This window comes from Pangasianodon hypophthalmus, chromosome 16, assembly GCF_027358585.1.
Source record: "Pangasianodon hypophthalmus isolate fPanHyp1 chromosome 16, fPanHyp1.pri, whole genome shotgun sequence".
In the NCBI taxonomy this organism is placed as follows: Eukaryota; Metazoa; Chordata; class Actinopteri; order Siluriformes; family Pangasiidae; genus Pangasianodon; species Pangasianodon hypophthalmus.
In genome coordinates this window covers 9,250,519-9,274,217 of record NC_069725.1, presented here as the reverse complement: position 1 = coordinate 9,274,217, position 23,699 = coordinate 9,250,519, and the positions used below count along the sequence as shown (strand labels likewise).

Genomic DNA, 23,699 nt, shown 5'->3' with positions numbered 1-23,699 from the left:
CATGCATGGTCAGTTTTTCGAAGCAGGTGTGTCAATATTGAATAAAGGGACAGCTTCCTTGTACGAGTAAAACAAACACTGGAATTTCCATGCCTCTTTTTTAAAAAGAGAATTTAGTGGATTCTAAATGCAGTGTTTAAAATGTCTTCTCAAGCACTTATGTTCTATTCTGGATCAGGCTTAAAAATGAAAATAAAAACAACCATTTACATAAGAGTATTTTCCCTGTTTTAGTTGCAAGCACAGGAATCACTGTGTTGTAAACATGTTAAGCCATTAGAGGCACATTAGTGGCCTGTAGTGTACAGTGTAGTGGATGGAAAAGAGGCACATGGTACTCCGTTGCTGAAGGAGTGAATTAAAAGCTGCACATGTAAACACTGATAATGGCTTCTATGCTTGTGTAAGCCTTTAACAAAAAAACTGGAGATGTGTGTGCTCTGTGCTCCAGCCCTGTCATGTGCCTTCCAGCAGCACTCTAGGAAGTAGGGAAAAATGCTGGGCATTAGTGTCATGTCTTTGTGTCATGTGTCATGTGTCATGTGCGTGCGTGCGTGCGTGCGTGTGTGTGTGTGTGTGTGTGTTTGTGTGTGTGTATTAACATGAAGCAAATAAACATCAGTGCACTTAGTGTCTGTGTGGTATGAGTGATTTAGGTCAGGTTTGCATGTGCTTGCATATGCACATTCTCTGGGTTATTTCCCTGGCTAGCTGATTTGACTTGATATTGCGGTGTGTGTATGTGTGTGTGTGTGTGTGTGTGTGGAAAGAGAGAGAGAGAGAGAGAGAGAGAGAGAGATACTGGGGAAGATACAACTGTGAGAATGAAGTAGGCCAGTCGTGTAAAACTGCTCCTGATGTGACTCCTCAGCACACTTAATGAAGCCAGGGTGCTCTCCAATCCCACAGCTACTGTGACTTCCTGCAAGAAACTGGAGAAAAATCCCACTATAGTGCATTAAAGTCCCACTATAGTGCATTAAACACTCATCCAGCAGCTGGTTTAGTTTAGAAATGGAAGGATTTTGAATTTTTTGAAGGTTTTGAATTGCACTGTTTTCCCCCCTAAACAGTGTCTGAAAGAAAAAGATTTATTATTATTATTATTATTATTATTATTATTATTATTATTATTATTATTATTATTATTATTATGGATCTGTTGCTTGAATGTGAATGTGAAGTGAATGTGATGTTTCTCAACTTTATATTTCAAGTTCTTAAAGCTTTACATCCAGCACCTACAAGGAAAACAAAGAAAGATGATTAAGCTAATGTTACATTATAAGAGTGAGGAGTGGCCAACCTTGTAATATTGAAATCATAGCACCAGTTCATGCATATTATATTAAAATAATTATTTAAATATAGATACTATCTGCATGTTTCCAATGCATCAAAAACATTAATGTTAATGATGGATATATATTAAAATCAGAAGGATAATTGTTAATTAAAGTCACCATATTAACACAGTTTCACCATTACGATTTAAGCAATATTCAATTTAGTGATGTGTTAATTAGGCCATTTTCAAGATATGCTATGTAGCTGAACCTGGAATGCTTTTAAGCACCTCTCATCTAATTATTCAGTTATTCATCTTAAAGAATATTATTCAATTGCTACTATAAGTTATTCAGTAGCTAATAGTAGGTATGAGAGTGAGAATGTAAGTCTGACTGGAAGGTTAAGGCTCTATATTATGAGCTCTTCCTGTGAAGGGAAGATTTAGGGGACACACAATGTTCTCACAGCAAATCCATACCTGTTTAATGTATTCTGCTATTGCGGTTGTATTTCTAGAAACCTGTAAATATTAGTTCTCTGTAGCATCCTAGTATTTTATGTGAGCTCACCTGCAAAACTACTTCCCTTTCACAGTCCTATAAATAAACTCCAGTGCTGTTCTACCAGCAGGAGTGTCATGTTAAAACAGTGCAGTGGAAGAGCTGCTGATTGCAGAAACCTCTTCAGCTTTGTGACAGGAGAAACTGAGAGTTTAGATGAAGCCTTTTCTTTGTAGTAGGTTTTCACAGCTCCAATGAAAATAGATTAGAATAAAATTATAATTTCAACTTTTTCATTGATTAAGGCTCTGTTCTCCAGCCGTTTGGATGTGGAGTAACACCACAGCACTAGTTAGGGTTAAAGTGTAGACAGTATTTTCCCCTATGGTGAGGTCTTGCAGGCTTCATGCTTGTCCTCTGAATCTGTTATTAATCTGTTATTAAGGGCCAACGAAATGTCAGGGCAAAAAAAACACAATGAATCATCATACCAAGGAAATAAATGTATTACAGAAACATCCAAAACATTGGCCGAGCCAGAATCAGCTCCTTGTAGCATAACTGAAAATAAGAATGACCTTTGACTACAAATGAACTTACTCTCCTATTTTGAAAAGTACAAGTATTACAAAAAAATGGGATTAACCATGTAAAATCCAACGAACAAACAAATAAATCAATCAAAAGCCCATTACCGTATTAATGCATTAACAAAACCAACTGCACATCATTATTTGTATTTTTACATGTATAGTGTAAATGATCCAAACTATTTTCTCTGCCTTCATTTTATAGTCTGATTGGCAGAATGTGTTAATCATAAACTGTTCTATGAGCTTAATAGCAGTGAAAAGATTAAATGTAAGAAATTAGTGAAACATACATATTAGAAAACTTAATTGTACCTTCATAAAGCTTTTTGGACCATCTAGGAGGTCAGCACTGGATGGAGTTTCTGCACCAGATTAACAAAAACATTGACACTGTTTAAAATAAAACAAATAGTAAAATGAATTTAGATTTTAGGATGCTGCCAGTCCAGTTAAAATATATTTTCAGTAAGACTTGAATAAGACTTTGAATAAGATCCTGTTCGTCAAAAGACAAAGGACACATTGTAACGTGTGCATTAGTACACTTTATATGTATAAACACAAACACACTAACAACACCACTAACAATTTTAAAAATGAATTTGTTGCTACATTCCTTCAGTATTTGTTTATCTATATTATTATTAATGTTATAATACAAATACATATCCGAGACTTGGATAGCTGATCTTTCTATATGTCTTTCTATATAAATTGATGTGAAGCCTCCATCTACACTGTAAAATGAAGGGCTGCCTATGTACGAAATGCAGATGTATATGTAAGTATTTGTGTACAGGGTATATTTCATTGTTTTGAAGATACTATTTGACTTTGCTGGAAGGTCTTGGCACATGCACAAGAAGGTCCAGGTGAGTCTCACTGCCCCTGGTACAGAACCACAGGTACATGCAGAGGTTTTTTTTTTTTTTTTTAAATTAAGCAGAAATTTGCTGATTCATTATTTGTTATAAAATCACCAAAAACGACCTTTATCCACAGATTAAGGATGGTGTATTTGGGGAACAAAGAACGAAATGTATTTATTTATTTATTTATTTATTTATTTTTATACCTATTTCTCCATAGTCATTTCACTCATCACTATATGATCATGTTATCCCTTACACTAAAGACTGCTCACTGTCCTACAGGAATGTAAACATGAGTGTGTACACTAGGGGGCAGTGTCACATGAACCAAACCAGAATTTACAGAAAAAGGAAAGTGAAAAAGAGCAACCTCTGCACAAAAACAAAGAAAGAAAGAAAACAGAAAACAAAAAAAACAAAGGAGAGATCCAGGTTTTCACTTATTCCTACAGTTAATATTACAGTAATACTGACATGCATGACAAATATTATTTTTGACCTGAAGTGTCTTTGGTGTTAATAAAATAGGTCTTTATTTATAGGCTTTCCTGTGCTTAGATCATCACTGAAAGGTGAGCAATACTCTTAAACATCATCTCTCTTTTTTCTGCTTTTACAGCATATCACAGACATATTGACCTCTAACAACAACACTCTGCTTTTGCAAAGAATCCGGGCTCAGAAACTTTCAGAACTTTCAGAACTGTTAAATACCCCAACAAGATTTTATATATTTAGATATTATCTGTAATTGCATTGTCCAGCCACAAGATGGCGCCAACTTCAAAGCACTGCTGGTAAACCGGCTAAAAATATATTTCCTGTTGTTCACCTCTCACTTAGCAAACTGTTTAGACTACTACATGTCTAAAAGTAGTAAATTAGTTACTAAAATAAATAAATACAACTGTTTTAAAGACACACAAGTGTAACACACAATCTGAACTTTGAGCAGAGATTTGTTTGTGAGGAGGTATTGTTTTCGGTTGGTTTCACCTCATGTGACCTTAACCCCTTAGCATCTCTGTCTACATGGTAATTGAAAAAAAAATCATACAGTGTTGTTCATTCTTGAGTTATCATGACTATACCATACTCCCTGTAGCGACCAGGCTGTACACATACATTTGCTATACAGCTATAGTGAGAAAGGTTCTGTAACGGATGAAAGCAGCAGCTATAAAAGAATGCAAGACCAAAGCCAGTGTGGTAATCTCACACAGCCACTCACACTTACGTAGGCTTAGACAAGAACATAAGTATTGCAAATTACAGATGTGACTAGAACTGGATAATTTCTATGCGGCTCTTTAACCTTTGCTAATTGTCTAAACATTGGCAGTATTATCACTGAAATGAAGCCACTTTGACTATACTTTTAGTTAAAAAGTGGAAGTATTTCATTGTTCCTGTGTATGATTTTGCTGGTGGCTCTCCAAAACACTCTGGTAGGTAGATTGGCAATGCTTAATAACCCCAAGGTGAGAATGAGTGAATGAATGTGTGAGCGCATGGTATCCTGTGATAGACAGGTTTTCAGTCCAGGGTGTATTCTCTCCTTGTTCTCAGTGTTCCTGGGATAGGCTCTGGATCCACCGCAACCCTGACCAGCTCTAACCATTAAACAGTTACTGCACATGAATGAATTTTGATGGTTGCTACTACCATTTTTTCCATTTACTCCATGTCGTTTTCAAATAAAATATTGAAATATGTTCTAAAACAAACACTGAATGTGCTAAGTGATGGAAAGTTTGGAATAACCTTTCAAAGGCTTCAGCTTATTGCCCACACAGTGGAGGGAGAACACACAAAACAGCCATTTGTAGGGTCAGTTTGAAGTGAGCAAGTTTACGCCCTCCACAGTGAGAAATCTGAAGGGTCCACATAAGTGTTTGAATGATACAAATCTCTCTCATGTTCCACCAGGGGGCATTGTCTGCCAGAAAGTTAGTTTGTTCAAGCTGTGAACTAAACAAAAAGAGCTAACTATTCCTGATCTATCTGCATAGTGTAGGCCTGTTTGCGCTTTAGTATATATGTTTAGGTATAATGGTGATGGCTGTAACTTTTTTTTTTTTTTCCAGTTTGTAACATTTCAGTTTTCCCATTTTTTTTCACATCATCAAAACTGAGCTGTTGAGGAATGCAAAAAAAGTTGGCTGTAAAGAGACATCATGTTTTAATGGCTTCTGTGACTAGCTTGCACAGTTCTCATATCTCAACCCTGTTTAGCATCTTAGAGATAATGTGGAAAAGGATCTTTTTTTTTTAGAATATCGGTTTTATAGAATTATGTTACAGATAACAATTTATCTGTCTAATAGTCACTCTGTTAGATAACCAATTAAAAAAAACATCCAGAGGTGGTGAAAATGAATACATCCAGGTGAACAAGCATAAACATATTAAATTGTTCCTTTAAGAAAGGATGTTGTGCAGAAATGTGAACATGTAGACATTTGCTACATATGAAAAAATACAGGGAAAATATATGAGTGTTCATCTCTAATTTTTAAGGTTATAAAATACTCCAACACTGACTACTTGATCCAATATAAAAGGGAGGATACAAAGTTTCTTTGTGGTCGCCAGCCCATGCTAATTTCCTACTAATATATTAGATTACTGTATTTTCATGTGAATGCATTAGTGTTCATACTCCACACGTTATATATCCATGTGCACCTCTGACCACCTCTGAAAGTGATATATGGACAAACTTTGCAGTAATAGAAAGTGTACTTACTAAAAAAAAGCATTTCGATTTTTATAAAAAATTATATAAAGGTTTTTTTCAGGGCTTTAAATGGCACCACTCTCGGATGATGACCAAGGCAGCAGATTGCTACAGTCACCTTACAGGCTGACTTTATTAATAAACAAAGAATTGTCCTAATTTTTTTTTTTCAAAGCATACCTATAATCAAGAAGCTTGGCCTACATTTATAGGCCAAACTATTTATTTATGCACCCCACAACGTTCTCAGCATTACAGTTGGTTCCATTGGCACCTTCAATAACTACCATTTAAAAGTCTCTGAGAAGTTTTTTCCCCAAAACTTCATTTTGAAATGACTCTACAAATTGCTGCTGTAAGCGTGCTGTCATCCTGTTCCCCTTTGTAGGCTTCAGTTATTTCATGCGCACTGTCCATATCCAGCTTTACGCCAAATCTCATTGAAAATTTGAGTGTGACACAGGCAGAGAAAAGTTTCTTACTTTTTTTAAGTACAAAACTGTCAGCAAGGTACAGTGTTAAAATACAATTATCGAGAAGCTGTGTGCTTAGCTAGCCAGCATCACTAATAAGTCCTTGAGAATGTAAGAGATTCTGATACTGAAATCTCACTTGCGTCTACCTGTGATAATTCTGAGCAAATATAATTGCAGATAGTTAGCAAGCTAGGGGGCTATAGGATAATCAGAGGTTTGGAAAGTATGTGAAAACATGTAAACTTACTAAAAATTGCAGGTGCCCCATTAGGCCATATTTGATGTCAGGATTAACAATTGCCTTTTGTGAGCCAATTGTCAAAAGCAGATTCATAAGGTGAAAAGAGAATACACATACAGGGCAGAATGTTTTACTTTATTCCAATTCAACTTGCTAACTAGAATTAGCTTTATTTAGTTGTTTAAGTTACCTACCATTCTGCAAGAGCTCTTATTAAGAAATACTGAATGCCTATCTGTGCCCAGTAAATTATATACAAGATATATGTGGACTTGCATCTACTTGCATCTACGTTAGATGTAAGAAATATTGACTATGACTTTTGTCAGCTGTCGAATTGTTCCATTTTACCCTCTTATGTAGATAATCAATCAGATTTTTAGCACTGGAATGACAGTATAATCTCCAAACAACATGCATCAAAAAAACTTCAATGCACTGAAAAAAAATCTTGGCATATTTAAAATATGTACAAACATTCATTGGAACATAATTGCACCAGTTGGAGTTTAATTAATTTTCTGAAATTAATTTTTATTAAATTTCTTTTAGCCTGTGTTTTGCTGTATAGCACAGTACTTGCCTACAACATTACATGTATTTTACTTTGAACATCTAAAACCTGCTGACATTTTAGTGACATGCCCTAAAAGTGGCCAACTGCTGGTAAAGGAAGTGCTTTACTTTGCTGCAATGTAAATGCACCTTGGTACTTTTACATACAGGTTTGCAGATGCAAGAGGCAAAGAGACTCTGGCAGAGGTTAAACACACCTTTGCCACATCTGAAACTATTAGAAGACCCATAAACTATAATAAGACAGACTTGAAGTTTTCAACTTTTCAACTCTTTTTCTTTTGAACTTCGATAAAATTTTCATGTAATAATGAAGCACATGTGGCAGTCTATGTAAAGTGCTGAAAACAACAGGTTTTCTTCAGCTGAAATATGTTTCTCTTTTGCACACATTTCAATCACAGGTAAATATATAGCTTTTTAAATTCTAGTTACCCCCAAAGGTGAAAAGCGAGAAATTGCATTTAAGGATTCGATTCTGACTGTGGTGCAAAAGCATCACAGACATTTTGACAGCTTGTATCTTATTACAAACTCATTTGATTAGACTTCTGTCCATTTGAAATGGCACACAGCTCTCCAATGACTTGATCAAAGGCTGTGCTTGTTAAACTGGCTCCATGCACAACATGATCAGTTGTTGAAATATATTTGTGGTTTCTAAGAGCTGAGGTGTCAAAGTATGTTCTAGGCCGAAAAACCGTGTTTTGGCTGTTTGCCAGAATTCAGCCACAGCAACATCCAGCAGGTTTTCCCCACATATATGTTCTCATAACAACTTCAAACTAATAAACTTCAAGCCATTTTCCTTTCTTCTTCTAACTAATTGCATCAACAGATAATAAATGAATGTGATCATTCTAAGTGTCCTCTGTACTAGCGACATGTTTTCCAATGCTGTCTTAAAAGATGGAAGAGAAGAAATTTTCTCCTAGAATTTTGTCAAACTAAATGTCAAAGGTCAAAGGTCTAAAATGATTGTTTTATAACAATACGCATGATCCAAACTTTCCCCCATGTTTTTCTTATTTTTTCTACTTACTTTTTTAGATGTTCATGGTATATTTAATAAATCAAATACCTAGAAATAGTACGTAGAAATATAAAATATGGACAAATATAAATTTTAATATGAACCCTTACGTGCAATTTTCAGACAATTTGATATGCACCTAATGTCTACACTACAGCTCCACCTAAAATAGCATAGTACCCTAATAAATAGTATACCACCCACTGTTACCCTAGTAGCCACAGGTCTCCTACTATTTTCACATATTATGTAGTTTGATAGTGGCACTTACATTATTGTTTTTGGGGTTACATTCATAGTGTGATATACTACAGTAATGTATTACTTTTAAAAGTTTAATATGTTAATATAAATCTTTGTCAATTAACTCATCATATTATTTTACTTTCAGAAACCTCCTCAAAGCATAGCACTAAACAAAAGCCAAACAAAAGCCAAACAAAAGCGCTGACATGAACCGGAATGGCAATGAACTTTAATGGCAAAACAGACTGCCATTAGCAGGCTTCCTGTACTGTTGGATTTGAATAGCTATAAATGAATAACAAAATTTATAAATAAATAAATAAATACTTTTTACTTGATACAGTACCACTAAAAACATTAGCATATCCTGCATTTAAAATGAACTTTATACTAGTATTTTTTTCCACTAAGAATTTCACAAAAGAGTTTTTAAATTTTTTTTATGCCTTGATATTATTCTATTCTTCACTGTGTCAGTGCTAATGCCTGAGCTGTGTTTCTCAAATTAGGGTGTAGGCTCCATGAGTAAATAACAAGTTGTTTGATAATTACAATAAATTAATGGCTTTTTGTTTTGTATCACTATAGGTTTAACCGGTTATATGCAAGTAATATTTTTCGTTTTGTTTCTTTACTTGTAAAGGTAATCTCTGTTGAAAAACTAAAATGTTTACAGTTGTAAAAGATATGGTTTTGTGTTTTTTGTGTTATGTGGAATCATAGTTACATACATGCTTATTAGTGGGAGTGTAACCCTCAATATGATTTTGATTCATAAGGCAATGATTCGATGTGTTTCCATCTCTGGGTATCACAACTGATAATGATGAAGAGAAGGACTTTTTTATTTGGCTGTAACTATTTATGGGCAAATCACCTTGCCAGGTGATCAGTTTAAAAATAATGATTTTTTTATTTACGCACCAGTTGTTTCTCCTTTCTTGATATTAATGTACTTATAATTAAATATATTTGATAATAATCAATCTATGAATGTTGCCTTTTCAAGCAATGGCTTTTCAATTGAAATCAAATTTCAATTGTTGCCTTTTAAATCGATGCATTAACCCAAATGATACACTCCTACATATTAGTAAGACCACAAATACTGTCCTTTATAGACGAGGTGATTATTTCAGGAATTAATAAGTGGTTTAAAGACTGTTTAGGACATTAATTATTACTTCTTTATTTGTGAATTATAACCCAGGTTTGGAAATGACTTAGCAGTAATATTGTTTATTCTAATGTGAGAAAACCATTTACTCAGTGCACACTATCTGAGAGTGGTAAGAATTATTTTTGTGCTGAAAGACCTTTGATTCACAAGGTACTCAGGTGTGTTTGGAAATGTCCCGGTCAGTGGTCTTGCGTATTAATGATACCAAGAGTTTCCGAGGTAGCAGAGGTGTTGATTGATGAGGCAGGTTGTAGAATGAGAGGGTGGAGGGAAGGAGAACAGAAAATGCGTGTTTTGGTGAGTGTGTAGGCAACCTGGAAACATGAGGGTTAAACCAAGGGTGTGGGGGTGTGATTAGGCTTCTAGAGCTCATCACCTATCTTTCATGGCCGTGCGCCATTCCCCTTTCCGCTTGCCTGGCAGTTGTGAGGGCACCCTCTGGATTGCCTCACCGCCAGAGCATGCCGGACTCTGTTATCTGGGTATCCATCTGTGCTATTGATTTTTTTTTTCTTCATTTTTTGGAGTTTCATCTTACTCCTTTCTCGGCTGGTGTTTCAGGAGGTGGTGGTGTTGGGGGGTGTTTGGGAGTGGAAAGGGAGTGAGATCTGAGAGTGCTTGCAGGGGGTAGAATGGCTGGTTTATTTAACCTGAACTGTGGATGAGCAGGCATAGGTGTTGTCAAAGTGTGTGTGTGTATGTGTGTGTGTTTGAAAGTATGGAACTGTGTGTATCTGTGAGTGTTCAAGCGTATGTGTATGTGTTTCTCTCTTTTTCTCTACTCCTTCCTTCTCTTGGGAACAACCCCTCCCTCTTGCCCCTCAGAGGCGCCCACACTCCACACACTTCTGGCGGCGCCTCCACCTAACACACACACACACACACACACACACACACGCACGCACAGATACTCTCTCCCTCCATCTCTCACGCCTGCCTGCCGTCTCCTGTCCCAGGGGGCTTGAGCAGCGCTGCCGGCTCGCCCTGTGATTTGCAGGGGTTTGTCTAAGTGAGAAGCAATTAGAGCAGTGAACCCATTAATACATGCATGGTGTGGCCAAGCTGTGGCAGGATGAGCGAGAGCAGGGCGCTGGCCTCATAGGGCTCTACTCTGCTCTCCTCATCTCTCCCCTTTTTATCAGCAGGTACAGAGCCACGGCGCAGCCACACCACATCATGCCACCTCCCGCACTATCATTCCCGTTAATGAGATAATTGCTGCTTCTCATTTAAACTGCCACGCTTCCAGGGCCCACGCGACTTAATGTGTGTCGCCCAGAAGAGAACACAAGCCACTATTTTTTGCTACTCGTGCTGAGTGGTTGGTGTGCTGATTTTTTTTTTTTAGATGGAGACTTCTATAAAGAGTTGTAGGGTTTCCTGCAAAGCCCCCACACACTTTCCAATGCAGATGATTATCAGCAGTAAGCAGCAGCATGGAAATGCTGTAGGAGGCAATGGTGTATGCGTGGATGCAGGGTTCCCTCTGAAAAAAAAGTGTGTTTATGTGTGTGGGGCGATTCTCATTTCTGTTCTCGATTCTAAAATACAGAATCTCTCCCACTACAACACACTCAACGTAGGTTTAAGCCAAGCAGGCAGCATTCCTCTGAGTATTCTAAGCCTGTATCTCCTGGGTGGATGGGATGAGGTGCTGGGTAATTAAAGATGGAGTAATGAGAGGCACTGCTTACAGCAGACTTAGGTGCTTGATAAGAGGCTAATCCTCTAAAGTAAAGCTGAGATGACTAGGTCCCTGTTGAGCCCAGCTGCCCCCTTCTTCCACTAGTGGCCCAGAAGGAACGGCTCTGTTTTTTTTTTTTTTTTAAATATGAGGATTTGGGCAAATCGAAAAAGAATCGTATCATGTTTAAGCCTGGGCATAAGATTCAGAAGATTATACACAGTACAGAATTGCAGTCTGTTCTAGTATAGGTAGTGTTTGGATCTGATGGACGTATCTGTAAGATGGGCGTATCTGGACGATGCTTCTTGTCTGTGCTATACATAGAGAGAACAGAAAGCTGTTATTGAGTGGTTAAGCTATAAAGCTCTGTGTAATATTTTGCTTAAGTCTAGGCCAAAAGCTTTGAGACTGCATATTAAGCACTTGAGCAATTCTGCCTAATCATTGATTCATTTTTTTTAGTAAATGCAATTCTCAGGAATTAATGACTAATCTTCCCATACGTATTCATTTTTATAATCTATATGATGTTGTTATTGTCTTTGAAAGCATGCTAAAAGCAGCCATATTGGAGCAGGCAGTGTTTGTTAATGGCAACACATGGCAATCTGTTTCCATATGCTTGGCTTTGTAGAATCTATAATTCAGTACTAGCAGATGTCTGAATGTTAATGTATTCATAAGTGTACATTATGTGCCAGCCTTCTGCATGAGAAGTCATAGTGGCCCTCTGCTCATGACCCCAGATCACAAACACAACATTTTCTTTGTTGGGCAGGAAAAACTGGGTATTTTGTTGAACTTTTTTATTTTGAGTTAATTGGATGAAGGTTACAGCATCAAAACTTGATTGATTGATGAATGAGGCTATCCTGATTGCTGATAGGTGGAAACTGACTGAGTGATGAGTAGCAATTGGCTGAAATCAGTGTGGAGGCCATGGGTGTGTCTGTGCTTGCTGGGCTTTTAAATGCTGCTATAGGCGAGGCCACTAGGCCTGGTGGGGTAGGAACCAGTCCTCAGCATGGTGATAATGCAACCCTGCCACCCCCCTGCCCCTACCCCAGCACTAGCTGTAAAGCAACCACCGCAACCTGACACCTGTGCTGCGGCAGGGATTTAATATTGTCTGCCACACACACACACACACACACACACACACACACACACACACATACTCACTGACTCACGCACCAGGGAAACCAGAGATTTTAGTATACCTCATTGGCGTCTCATGGTAAGGTTATCCTGCAGGCCCAGGCATGTTAGCTGCCACAGTGTTCACTTCCATCATGTATATGTGTGAAATGATCTACTTATAATTCTTAGCTCATGCTTACTGAATGTATGAGAACCTTGCCCTTTTTGTGAGACCCTACTAATCTGAAAGGTTAAAGGAACATAATGTAGAGAACTCGAGTTGAGTTTAATCTGTTTGACCTTAATTTTCCTGTTACTGTACTGTTAGAAATGGGTTAAGATGCATTTCCCTGACACATTGACTTTAAAATCTTGCTTTTATTGATTTTCATAGAGCTTGTGATCATAGATTATGTGCTATGTTAGTTTTTAGTTTTTTTTCTGACAATATTTCATAGTCTAGAAATGAAAAGAAATCACAGAGCCATTGTAAAACCTTTACATTTTCAGACATGAAGTGAATGTATAAGATTCAGAAGCATATGATGACTAAAACTAGGCAGTGTAACTGATGCTGCGTGGAGAAACAGACACCAGTGTTGTCCTAAACTGTGCGAAGGCTAACTGAGCTACTGAGGAGAATAGAGCGGCCGCGCTGCACAATATTGACAGGTTGGCACCCGGGGGCTCCTGCAGGATATGAACACTGCTGGAGGGGGGTTACTGCCATGCTTCCTTCCGTTGTGTGTGTGTTCATGTATGTGTGTTCTCCAGCGTGCAACAGAGAGAAGCAGGCACCCATTAAACTTGATGTCTATTATGCATTTTGTTCAGCTTGCTCTGTGCATAATAGTGTGTTGGGTGGTTGTGCGGTTAGGGGTCAGTCAGAGGACTGTGAGCATGTGGGTCAGGTGAGGACGGCTCTGTCTCCATCACCGTTGGTGCTGTGATTGTGTTGACCTCACTGTGACTCCTGCACCAATCAATAGGTCTTCCTTAAATTTTCATTTGTATCTGCTCTGCCTCATTTAGAAGAAAGAGAAAAGGCAAAAAAAAATAAAAAATACACACACACACACACACACAAAAAAAAAAAACCCAGAAACCTTGAAACCTGAATTAGTGTGCTCTTTTTCCCTGGCGCTGGTGCATACTGATATTCTGTCCTTCCAGGAAACATTTATTAGTTTGCACTTCTGTCCTGAAACAATGGTCAAGAGCCATTAATAACCATATGCCGCTTGTGAGTCATGTAAATATGTCAGTGTTACCTAAATATCACCAAAAGCCTTACCACTCTTTGCTCTGTACTACTGTTTATTTAAAATCATTTTTGGAACACAGTCATTTAGGGTAAAAAAAGAAATTGACTATTGGGTGCATCACTAGGTTCTCCTAATTTGTTGGAAATACTAAATAAATCAATAATGATATTTTTGACAGTCTAAGTTTGAAATGACAATATAAGCAAAATGATACAGCATCTAATATGAAAAATTGTGGTCTTTTCTTCATGTATATGTTTCCCAACAGATATAGAAAAACAGTAGAATTAGCCAGTGTTGCTTAACTACTACAGTACATCAACAAATCCATCATATTGGAGTTCAGTTGTGAGCCAGATTCAATTGTAAGCCGTGAAACCCTCTGGAGAGGGTCAACCCTTACCAAACTGGCTGCAGTTCCTTTTACACTCACCACATTTTGACAAAATTTGCTTTAATACAGACATCATAAGTTTATTGCAGGTGATATATGTGTGGCTGTCTGGGAAAACCCTTCAGACAGTCAAAGTTTCATATTCTTTGACATTTTACTTGTATACATATGTTTCTCTTTTGCATGCATCTCAATCACAAATTATCGCATTTTTTGAAAGTCTAATTTGCTTATAGAAAAACAACATTTCTGCCAAATTTGTAAATGAGTTATCACTTTGATTATCAGCATCATTAATGTCAGTGTCATCACCTGAAGAAGAAGTCACTCACGGCATTTAAACACAAGCCTCATCGTCATCTCTTCATAGATCTCTGTTCATGCTAATAGCAGTTTAAATAATCGTGGAATAATCGTTGATTGATTCAGTCAGTTCTGATCTGTTGACAAAAATTGACGATAAACTGTCCTTTTATTATGTCATTTAAACATTTTAAAACTTTGTCTGCTGTTATCTTTACAAAGTGTATAAGCGCTCTTCTGTGTTTCGTTGATGATGTGACAATGCAGGAGCTTTGTGGACTATATGACACCCACTACCAAATTACAAACTTAATTTGTTAGGTTTATGTTTGTTTTGATATGCCATGTAACTACCTAAAATCTTGATCAAATCCTGAGAAAAGTACACGTAGCTAGCAAGGTTTTAGACATCTTTAGGCAGAATGACCACGTTTGTTACAATGGCTCCTTACCTGACATGATTTTTGAAGGCCAAGATAAGGTTAGAACGTAACATAAATAAAGACATTTTAACATTGTTTTGGTAAAACAATATATTTGTGTGTTTTTTTTTTTAATTATTGGTAGAAAAACTCTATAAAGGTCAAAACACGATTTTCGTAATTTTTGGCTGTTTTCCAGAATTCAGCCACAGCAACATCCAGCAGGGTTTAGCAGACCTCCACACTTATAGACTGTCTCTATTTTGATCTAACTCCTCGAGAAGCAGCAAAAAAGAAAGTAATTTTTTAAAAAGGAAGAAGCAGCAAAAAAGAAAGTAATTTCTTAAAAAGGTCCACCTGAGTCCCATTTGAAGTTTGCAGAAAGACAACTGAAGGATCCTGCAACAAACTGGTGAAAGTTTTGGTCATCAGATGAAACCAAAATAGAACTTTTTGGCACAAATTGCAACATGGACCATCACCAAAACAACACCGTCTTGACTGTGAAACATGGTGGTGGAAGCATAATGTTGTGGGGATGTCTCTCATCCCCAGCAGGGACTGGGGAACTTATCAAGATTGAGAGGAGGATATATGGAGCTGAGTACAGGAAGATTCTGTGGAAGAACTTGATGAAATCTGCAAAAATTCTGAAAATGGATCAGAAATACATATTGAAACAAGACAGTGACCCCCCAGCGTAAAGCCAGAGCTACCATGGAGTGGCTTGCTAGGAGAAAGGTGGATGTTTTGGCGTGTCCTAGTCATAGCCTTGACCCAAATCCAGTTGAAAATCTATGGAATGACTTGATGGTTGCTGTCCATCAACGAAAACTACCAACCTCTCCCAGCTTGAACAGTTCTGCAAAGAGGAGTGGGGTGTGCCAACCTTGTGGAGAGCTAGCTGTAGTTGCTGCCAAAGTTGCCTCTACCAAGTATTGACTCTATGGGGTATAAATGAGGAAATTTAGTTCTGCCAATTAAATGCTATCTTTTTTTTTTTTTAAATTAATACAAATTCACCACCTCAATGTGGTATGTGGTATGCTGTATTGTTTAGATCAGGGAAAACAACTGCCATTTAAATCCGTGAAGTTTAAAGAACCCGACACAACAAAATGTAAAAAGTTTGAAAAGGTGTATGTTCATTTTTTATCCATTGTAACTAAAACAATAATCTGTGACAGTTATTTTTAATTCACATAAGAAGAATAAGCAATAACAAGTTTGACAGACAGACCAGGCCTCAAGCTAGCCTTTGCTATTTTGAGTTACATCATTGTAAACATACCAGACCAACTAAGTAAGCAGTACGAAATGACAATGTTCTAGCATTTTTTAAATATATTAATTGCCTGTTGATGTACATTAAGAAACCCCTCTAGTCCTGTGTCAACACATGGGACATCTTACATTGAATATAGGGCCAAGTGAGTTTAACCTCTGTACTGTAGCTCATTCATATTGATGTGGAAAGTCATTCTGTGGACATGTAGGCAGGATACAGTGTCTCTGTGGTGTGTATTGCCACTGAGTCATTAGACTTATTTCAGCCTTTTTGTTACTACTGGCAATGTGTTGTATGTGGCATCGTAACAGTTGAATGCTTGCATCATGTTTTTCCATCTGCAGTTGAAGATCATTGGGTTTATGATGAGAAGCCCCTTGGCCTTGCTGTGGTATAGGGCAGAAACAGTGGCTCCTGTGTGATCAAAGTCAAACACAGCGCGTGTGTGGGTGTGTTTTTCGATGCCACCGACGCAGGCAAGCCCTTCTGTGGCCTGTTTGTGTTCTATATCTATACACATGACATTTTCACTTTTCACTCTTGTCTCTCCCCCTCATTCTCATTTTCGTTACCCACAAGCCCCAGTCATAGTGCGTGTGCATGTGTATATACGTGCCCCCGCGGACTTTAGGGTTTCCCTCTGGTGTGTATGTGTGGGTGCAGCTCACATTCTGCACATATGTTCCACACCCACGTTCTCGAGGGTCACACTTTTCCACTTCTTATCGACTTGGTAGCACTTCACATCAAAAACTACATTACTCAATAATGACTTTCTGCTCCAGTTTTACCATCTACTGAGTTAGAAATATGAAAAAAAAGCCTTACATATGAAAAAGTGTTGTATTTGTTATGTGAGAATCAACTTTATGAAGAGTAAAGTGAAATTAATAAAATTATGGATTCTGGATAATGTGAATCTGTGAGTACTGAATCCTGAATCTCACCATGTTCCTTAGTGTGTACATACACACAAACATACACACAGATGATATAAGAGTGTGAGATGTGTGTGCGTTTTTTTCTCTTCACCCTGGTGTTTGACTTGTGAACCGTGGCCCAGGCAGGAAGCGCGTCACGGTGCTAACTGGAACCAGATGTCAAAAGCCGCTGGGGATTCTCACAATGGAACATGCTAGTCAAAGGGAAACTTTCCTCTCTCTCTTTTTTGCTTTCTCTCCAGCAATATCAAAGCTCCTGCCTGTCTAGATGCTGATTGATCGCTAGGAACTGAGAGTCACCACCAGTTTACATTCAGCAAAAAGAAAGAGAGATAAAGGGAGGCAGGGTAACAGAAAGAGAGAAAGAGAGAGAAGTGAAAGCCTGCTATAAGTTTGTTGCCTTGGAAACTGCAGTACTTGGGGGGGAAAAATGAAGAAAGAAGAGCTCTGTTGGTTAGCTCTTCTTTCTGTTGGGCCATGGGCATTCTGCACCTGATGCATGATTTTAATTATTGATGTGTTTAATTTGTGGATACACCAGGCAAGAGACTCCGGGAGAGGGGAGGGATGAATAAATGAATGGATCAATGATGATTTATGATTTTCTGCCCAGCTCCCACATGCACTCCACTGACTCCGTGTACTGCTTGTCTCAATTCCCTTTTCTAGTTTTTGTTCTCAGAGTAGGTCTTGTGTTCATGTTGGTGTAAGGTATGTGTGGTATCATTCCCTGTCTCTGAAAGGGCATATATTAAGGAGACCAGACTCCTTTCTGTGCCCTCTTGGACTTACCCCTCTCCTAAACGTACTAGCATCACCACAATGCACCCAACCTCAGCTTAAAAAAAACAAGCTTAAAAAAAACAAGCTTTAATAATAAGTTAGATAAACATCATTTTTGGGTTGGTCATTCTTTAAACCTTGGGTTTGACCAGTCAGCAATGTTCAGTATAACAATCACCACCCAATTAGTTGTTATTCTGCAGAAAAGTAAGAAGCTTCCTACAACATTCCTGGAAATATGGTCCTGGAAACTGCCCTGTACCTGTTAAGCTCAGTGCAAAGATGCTGGTAGGATGCAAAAAGTTGTAAAAGATTGCTTTAGTGTTGGCCTGGCAGAATCAGCCATAAGCAGATGTTGAGAAAAAATGGAGGTGGGAGAAAATACACTGCTCAAAAAAATTAAAGGAACACTTTTTAATCAGAGTATAGCATCAAGTCAATTAAACTCCTGGGATATTGATCTGGTCCGTTAAGTAGCAGAAGGGGTTGTTAATCAGTTTCAGCTGCTTTGGTGTTAATGAAATTAACAACAGGTACACTAGATTGGCAACAATGAGACGACCCCCAAAACAGGAATGGTTTTTACAGGTGGAGGCCACTGACATTTTTTTCCCCTACTCATCTTTTCTGACTGTTTTTCACTAGTTTTGCATTTGGCTAGGGTCAGTGTCTCTACTGGTAGTGTGAGGCGATACCTGGACCCTACAGAGGTTGCACAGGCAGTCCAACTCCTCCAGGATGGCACTTCAATGTGCCATTGCCAGAAGGTTTGCTGTGTCTCCCAGCACAGTCTCAAGAGCATAGAGGAGATTCCAGGAGACAGACAGTTACTCTAGGAGAGCTGGACAGGGCCGTAGAAGGTCCTTAACCCATCAGAAGGACTGGTATCTGCTCCTTTGTGCAAGGAGGAACAGGATGAGCACTGCCAGAGCCCTACAAAATGACCTCCAGCAGGCCACTGGTGTGAATGTCTCTGACCAAACAATCAGAAAGAGACTTCATGAGGGTAGCCTGAGGGCCCAACATCCTCTAGTGGGCCCTGTGCTCACTGCCCGGCACCGTGGAGCTCGATTGGCATTTGTCATTGAACACCAGAATTGGCAGGTCCGCCACTGGCGCCCTGTGCTTTTCACACATGAGAGCAGGTTCACCCTGAGCACATGTGATGGACGTGAAAGGATGTGGAGAAGCCGTGGAGAATGTTATGCTGCCTGTAACATTGTTCAGCATGACCGGTTTGGTGGTGGGTCAGTGATGGTCTGGGGAGGCATATCCATGGAGGGACGCACAGACCTCTACAGGCTAGACAATGGCACCCTGACTGCCATTAGGTATCGGGATGAAATCCTTGGACCCATTGTCAGATCCTACGCTGGTGCAGTGGGTCCTGGGTTCTTCCTGGTGCACGACAATGCCCGGCCTCATGTGGCGAGAGTATGCAGGCAGTTCCTGGAGGATGAAGGAATTGATACCATCGAATGGCCCCCACGCTCGCCTGACATAAATCCAATAGAACACCTCTGAGACATTATGTTTCAGTCCATCTGACTTCGCCAGGTTGCACCTCAGACTGTCCAGGAGCTCAGTGATGCCCTGGTCCAGTTCTGGGAGGAAATACCCCAGGACACCACCCGTTGTCTCATTAGGAGCATGCCCCAACGTTGTCAGCCATGCATACAAGCACATGGGGGCCATACAAACTACTGAGTACCATTTTTAGTTGCTGCAATGAAATTTCAGCAAAATGGACTAGCCTGCTGCATCATTTTTTCACTTAGATTTTTGGGGTTGTCTTTGAATTCAGCCTTCTGTAGGGTGATAATTTTCATTTCCATCAAACGATGTGGCATCCTTTCGTTCCTAACACATTACCCAGTCCATATCAGTATAGATATCCAGCATGATATTTTTCCCCATTGAGATCTGATGTGTTTTCAAAGTGTTCCTTTAATTTTTTTGAGCAGTGTATATGCAACACAGCTACATAAGTGATTTCTGAAAAAGCTATGTAGCATCTGAAACAACTTAACTGAAGCCATTTTCATTCACAACCTCCATGTCCCCTGGAAGAAGAGCAACTGCCCATGCAAATTTATCATAGAATTACAGTTGAAGCGAACATGGAACAAAAATCACTTTTGAATCAGAAGATTACGTATGTGGTTTAATGACTAAGTGCAGGACCACCAGGGTGTTTCCTTCGAAACTAAGTAAATAAAAAGTAGCCTATAAAAAGTCCCTGATACATCATGCTTGTTCTCTGGCCATTAGTGTCAACTTGAGTGACCCAGATGGCCTGGTGTGGTCCACTCATATAGCGTATTTATCAAGAACAGTATTCACCCACAAGTGAGTTGCTATTGGCAGAAGAGCAGAAATATTTCAACAGTTAATTATTTAACCAGCTATTAACATTGTACGTTTCCTTTTAACTTTGGGAGGAAAAACTGCATTCTTGTAACTCTGATATCATCGTAATTTTATACTAAATAGCACTTATTTTTATTCAGATTTTAGGCTATTGCAATACAAATGTGGCAGTAAGTCAGTAATTCAAAATGCAAATGAGCAAGGGAACCATGTTTCTGTACCATGTAAATGCCAGTGTATAGTAATGTAAGAAATAAATATACATATCGCTCCTCAGAAAATTGGTCAAAATATTGTAATTGAGAATCATGATCTCAATTTTAAGCCAAAAAAATTATGATTCCTATTTCATCAAGAATCAAGCCTGGGTTTTCATCTTCTTTTCACTTTCAGGTTTTTCCCCTGCACTTCCTTAAGGGCTATGAGCAAATGTGCCACTGTAATAGAAATACAGCTTACACTTGCCAGAGTATTATACATTTTGCAAACCAGTGTGTCAGCTCTCATATATTCAGGCTGTACATCAGCCTCTACATCACTCTGTACAGGAGTTGCTTTTGCATCTTCCATTACAGTAAGTATGAGTGATCTTTTATCAGGTCACAGCTTCAGTGTCCTCTTAAATGCACACAAGAGCTCATTAATGAAATCTCGGTACGTTATGGAATCGTCACTCACTTGGGCAGATATGATATGAAATATTTTTGGCACCTACTCAGCTGTGTTGGGTGGAGGATCTTGTTTTAGTTATGTCAAGGAAGGCTTAACACCAGTCTGCACTGTATTATCTGCCACTGCTGTGCTGCACTCCTGTTTTATATCCTGAAAGTACATCTGGGTCTGTTTCTGTATGCTGGTGGATGTACTAAACTTCTCCAAGCCCTGCACCTCATTGTGCTGTTGCACTGCTGTTAGCAGCTCCCATGACCCATGCCCAATGCCTGCTTCTCTACACTTGTGTTCCATTGCAGTGAAGGTACGTGCTCATCCTCCTCCATCAGGATGATCAGCCTAGTCGTCTTTTCCTGCGCCAACAATATGATGCAGGAGCTTACCTTTTATTTCCTAGCTGGATCCACAGCTCACGTCACGCTGCACTGTGCCAACACAGCGTCAGATGAGGGTGATGAGTAGGCAGCAGGATATTCATAGCCTGCAATTTGCATTATTTTCAGCATTGTGCTGTAGTAAAGGCAAGGCTCTTGTCATATAGATACCCCTGGTCCCAACCTTCTTAATGTATTAACATTGAAAGATTAGTTACACTGCATCCAACACACTTCTGTTGACTCAAACAATAGGCCACATGTCAACTGTGGTGATAATAGCAAAGAATCAAATACTAGAATTACTGTCAACCAAAGTGTCAACACATTCTTGTCTGATGGTGCAGGTTTAATAATAACGACAGAATTAGGTGCTATACTCAGCATCTTTGATTCCACTTCCTCAACACAAGAAGACAAGAAAGGGAATGAGGAAGAGCATGAGATAGCAAGGCCCTTTTAGAGGTAACCCACATGGGCTCATGGTTATGGCCTCAGTAAAGAAACAAGCAAATGTAAATACTCCACTAGTTCAGAAGGCAACTGCCCTTACTGGTAGGAAAAGATGTAGAACTATTTTAAACTATATGTACTACATTCATAATTGATTCATAATTCCAATTTATTTTGTTTCATGCTAATTAAGCATGAAACAAAATAAATCATTGCACAGTTTGTGAATGTCAGTAATGCTGGATTTTCCTCAATAAAGTATACAGATACAAGTGTTTTCACAATATGACTCTAGCTGCTAGTAGGCCTTTTTATGACTCTGAAGGGATTTGAGTATGATGAAGCCTTTCCTGATTGGTTAAACCTAAATATTATCACCACAAAGTGAGACATAATTCTCTGCAACTGTCAATCATTGCACAGATGTGGTAGTGCTCTTTGTTAAACTTGCAAAAGTACACATGCTTAAAAGTATATGTTTGTGACTCCCAGAAAACTGTTAAATAAACTGTCAAACTTCTATATAATGTCTGTGATATTCACATAAATATCTTATTACAGAATATTGGCCTGCATGCTTCCTCAAAGGTCTCATGACCAGAAGTGTCGCACTGATGCTAACTTTGTACAGGCAATGAGGCACTTTACCAGTGGATATGAGTTCAAATGTCACATCCTTAATGCTGGAATTTCCATTTGTGTGTGCATGCCCATTTGCTTGTATGCTTGTTAAATGTGTGTATATATCTGGAGCTGTGTATATTTTTGTGTTAAATATCTTTGTCTAACTTGCTGTGTATTCTTTGCTCTAAATGTGAGTATTTGCTTGTGTGTGTGTGTGTGTGTGTGTGTGTGTGTGGTTGTCTCTGCTAGACAGCCTTAGTCCTGTAGCATGGTGCTGTGATTTTGACTCTCCCTGCTTCCTGCCACAGGCTCCTGGTGTCAGCTGCTGCTGACGCTAATTGAACCCTGTTGGTGAGGTAAGGATGGAAGGACGCTGCAAAAGAAAAGATGAAAAAACACTGGTGAGGCCTGAGTGCTTCCTGAAGGTTTTCGACCCCTGCCTGTCGACCTCCCTCAGTCGTGGCATGGTCTGCTAGGGCATTCTTTGTCTGATCTGCTGGTATTGTCACTACACAGAACACTTTAAAATATAGATTCCCATGCTTCTTGTTTTGGGATTTCTATTAGTCCCTACATATGTGTATTAAATACCTACCTAGTCTAAATTTCAGAAAGCAAATTACAGTGCCATGGAGAATGGAAAATGTTTAGTTGATAATTTATTAAATAAAGTAATATTTCCCTCACTACTGGGTACATAGCACAGGCAATTGCTTTAAGACCACATGGGAAGTCAGGCTTCCCCTAAAATGTCTTTAAATGTGGCAATGAAATGTTTCTATATTAATTAGAGAAATATGTCTATATCATTCATTACTCTTGGTGGAATTTAATATTTTAGTGAATCAAATTATGAAATTTGATTCTTACTGGGACCCATTGTCTGTCCCAGTAGTCATTGTACTGTCTTGTACTGTCTTGTGCTGTCTGCACATGTTTACACTTGTGCACTTTATGTATAAATTATGTAGTCTCTTGTGGTTCTGTGTTGTTCTGTGTCATCTTATGTAGCACCTTGGTCCTGGAGAAACGTTGTTTCGTTTCACTATGTACTTGTATATGGCTGAAATGACAATAAACTCCACTTGAACTTGAACTTGAAATATCTCACTATATCATGCTGGTTCATAATGCAAACTGTTTTTGGTGGCTTCTGATTGGAAGATCTCTTGAAGGGGCAGAACCTCATAAACAACTGCCAGTAACTGTAACGGTAAAGAACATGACTGTCATCTC

At 38.6% G+C, this 23,699-nt stretch overlaps 1 long non-coding RNA gene across 1 annotated transcript; it reads left to right on the top strand.

Annotated features, from left to right (window-relative positions):
* The first annotated feature begins 3,598 nt into the window (after nucleotides 1–3,598).
* Nucleotides 3,599–23,482, top strand: LOC117599298 (uncharacterized). The gene is made up of 3 exons (XR_004579756.2): nucleotides 3,599–3,687; nucleotides 3,798–3,827; nucleotides 22,772–23,482. It is a non-coding gene; the product is annotated as an uncharacterized LOC117599298 (long non-coding RNA).
* Nucleotides 23,483–23,699: the final 217 nt, after the last annotated feature.